The sequence below is a fragment of the Melospiza georgiana genome, chromosome 4 (assembly GCF_028018845.1).
Source record: "Melospiza georgiana isolate bMelGeo1 chromosome 4, bMelGeo1.pri, whole genome shotgun sequence".
NCBI lineage: Eukaryota > Metazoa > Chordata > Aves > Passeriformes > Passerellidae > Melospiza > Melospiza georgiana.
The window spans coordinates 18088691-18092434 of NC_080433.1; positions in this window are offsets into that span (position 1 = coordinate 18088691).

A 3744-nucleotide genomic window follows, 5' to 3' on the forward strand; every position below is an offset into this window, starting at 1 on the left:
CCTTCTCTTTAAAATACGTATGTCTAGCTGTACAGTAGCTTTTTTTTTATTTTCCCAGCTCCTTTCTTTTCAGGAATAAGTGATGGCTTTTCCTCTCCCCCTCCCCCTTTGCAGAAGAACCTGCCTCTTCTTCTGAGTGGAGCTGAAGTCAGCGCACAGCTCCTCTCCCAAACCAAGTCTCCTCGGGATCAGGAAACTTACTTTCACAGACAGACTTTGTTTTTATCCACATCTGGAATGACTCATAGTGCATGTGAGTTTGCTGGCAGCTGGGTGAATAAATATCATTACATTTTTGCAGTTGAGTTTCATTTGTTATATGGGCCAGTTGGAATTTATTTTCGTCCAATAAACAGCCACAAAAAGCTTCATTAAAAGGGACTCTGGAATTGTAGCTACTCCTCTGTGACACAGGGGGCTGCACACTCACTCACCCCTGTCCCAGGCCAATCCCTCCCCTGGAATGATGGACAGCTGCCCTCAGACACTGCAGTCAGGGAGTGGGGCATGAGCTCTGCAAGAACATTTTGCTACTGTGATTCATATAATCACTCCTTTATTAAGAACATACCACGCTGCCTTTAGATTTCAGTTCTAGGCAAGACAGCTCCTGGCATTTTCCTCCATTTGGCCACTATGGATGACAGGAAGGTCCAAATCTTTAACTGGCTCTCCTCAATGGAACTTTGAGGAACACTGAACAACCCTAAGGACAGGCTACATCAGCCAGGCTGAATGCCTCCACATTCAGCTGAGAAAAATAAAGGCTGAAGCTGAGAAAAATAAAAGGCTACTGATAGACATCTCCTGGCTGACGTTGGTGCCAAGGAACACAACTCTGGGAGGGTCTATCCCAGGCTGAGTCAGCATTGAGGAAGCTGCAGGTATTTGCTGTCCCTGACACAGCTTCGGAATCATGGGGTGCATTTTGGGAATACAGCACCAAAATAACAGCAGGCTGATATGTTGGAACATACTGATAAAAAATAGGAATACAAGGAGTATTTACAAAACCAAGGGGTAGGGGATACTCCATTTAGTACCTAGAAGTGATGGGTCTAATTCTCTGTTTTTTATGGGTGAGAGTAAGCCAGTAACAAATCCACAGGCATCCATGAATTACGCTGGCACATAAGAAAGGAGACTGCAGCTCAGAAGGTATAAATAGAAGGATTAAGGCAAAGGATCAAGAGCTGGAATGACAGAGGGCACTGTGGCTCAGGGTTAATGTGCACTGGCAGGAAGGCATGGAGAAAACCTGTTAAACTCCTGTGTGCCTGATGCCAACATCTGGCCTTAGCCTCAGTCCCTCATTCCTGCCTGTCCCAGCTGAAACACCAACTGTAAAGGAAGGAGGAGGGTCAAATGAGGTTGTCTTGCTCAAGGCAGTTCCACTTCTTTTCCTACATGCACAGATTTTCCTATGCTCAGACTGCCCCAGGTTACTCCCACATGAACAGCACATGAATGCAGGACAGTATTTTACATGGCAGGGAGATGACAAAAGGGGCAATTCAAGTGGAGGGTGGCTCAGCAGCTCTCTCTATGAACACTACTGTTACCATGGCATATGAGGGGTGGGTCTGAATGCAGGCTTAAATTTAGGTGTGGGCTCACTCCTGTGACTGTCCAGAAATTACAGAGCTGGAGGAAACTGAGCTCTGTCTTCCCTAGAGAGGGGGAGAGAGAAAGAGAAAGGCTTATTTGTACTTTATTCAGGTCATTTAGGATAGGATGAGTTGTTCTTTAAGGAGGTAGATTCAGCCATCAGCTTCCCCAGCTCTGAGGTGATGTGTATCATCTTTTCATAGAAGATGTCACAGACATCTTTTATGAAAAATCCTTTCCTTAGGATTTTTTCTCCTGAGAAGCTGTGAGGCCTCAGGAACAAAATGTAAGCAATGGTTATCTGCTGCTGTGGAATGCAACAGGTGGATCTGTGATTGGTCTCATGTGGTTGTTTCTAATTAATGGCCAATCACAGTGAGCTGGCTCAGACAGAGAGTCCGAGCCACAAGCCTTTGTTATCATTCTTTCTTTTGCTATTCTTAGCTAGCCTTCTGATGAAATCCTCTCTTCTATTCTTTTAGTAGAGTTTTAATATATATAATAAAATAATAAATCAGCTTTCTGAAACATGGAGTCAGATCCTCGTCTCTTCCCTCATCCTCGGACCCCTGGAATATTTGGTCACAGGATGATCTTAATGTCAGCATGGGAACAAGGTGTTTCAAAGTCAGGTAACCAAGGGAGGCACACTACAGGCTTGAGAAAAGGAAGAAAATTGTGACAGAACCTAAAATCCTGTGGGGTGACAAAGGAACATCTTTACAGTGTTATTTGGAGTGTGGATGGAAACTTCTGAGGTGCTGTATAATGTAATTTCTTACATTTAAGGTAACAACAGCTGATAAGAGAGGATTAAGGAGGTCAGACAGGCTGTATCTCCCCTAAACCAGAATCAGAGCCATGTTCTAGAGAGACCCCTTTGGAATGGCTCTCTCTTCTGGCTGGCAGCAATGGGACACTTCCTCTGTTTTTTAATTGTCATTGATTTATGTATGCAGCTTAGAAAGGCTGTGGAGAAGAGTCCCAGGAATTTCCTTGCCTGATTTCCCCCTACTTCCAGCCCTGGAGCAAGGACCCTGGGAGCAATGGAGGAGTTGCAGCTGAGACAGAAGAGGTGTGTGGTAAAACAGACATATAGATCAAAGGGACATGAGAGTATGAAATTATTACTGAGCTCTCCTTTTCCAGGCCCTGGAGAAGTTGCTCTGAAGTTACATAATATATTTTTTAAATTGTTATTTATTTCTCCCTAATCTGAGTCTGACTACAGAATCCTCCTCTCCAGCAGCCTCTTCCTCATCTGAGCTCAAACAATCTCTACCCACATCCCACACAGCAGTGCAGTCTTCAGGCACTACAGCTTTGAGTGCCTCCCTCCATGTACCCCAAATTTCCCTGTAAGACTGTGAATGATGCACTCACATCTGTTTTATTACAGGAAATTCAGCAGCTGTAAATACAGGAGGCCCACAGAAAATAAAGAATGCTTTCTCTGTAGCACCTCCTCAAGAACTGAAAATGTCCCTTCCTCCCCTCCTTAAAACTTTAAAATATTTTTCTCTCTTATATGGATATATACACACACACACACAGAGTCCAAGCCTCCCTACTAAAAAACCCTCCAGAGGAAGCCAGGAAATAAATCTTTCAAGCATCCTCAAGGCACTTCAACTGTATAACTCCTATTCATCTCATGACTATATTTTATTAGATACTTGCTCAATTTCAGCTCAAGGCAGTTCCTGTCTATGCTGGAGGTTTGAATCACTGCAACTATAATGAATGCTGAAGTAGGGTAGAAATCCTTGCTATTTATAAATATTAACCATGGCTACATTGCTTTGGAAGTATGAACAGGGGAGGTTTAGAGTGCAGAATTCATCCTGAAGATGCACCCAGAAGGAGAGGGTGCCATGCTGCTGCAGCCAGGAGGCTCAGGGCTGGTGCCTGGACAATATTTGGGTTTTAAATCAGTGTAGTGCTAGACTTCAGTGTCACAGTTATGTAAGGTGAATATTTGTGTTTTACCAAGTCTCACAAATTCAGGTGTTGGGGCTGCAGGTCCTCTGGTGCTCCCAGTACCTGTGAGACCTCTCAGGCCCAGGGAAGGTGTGACTGCTGCCCCTGGCAGGCTTTTTGAGGTGAAAATGGACATTTCTGTAACTGCAATGACCA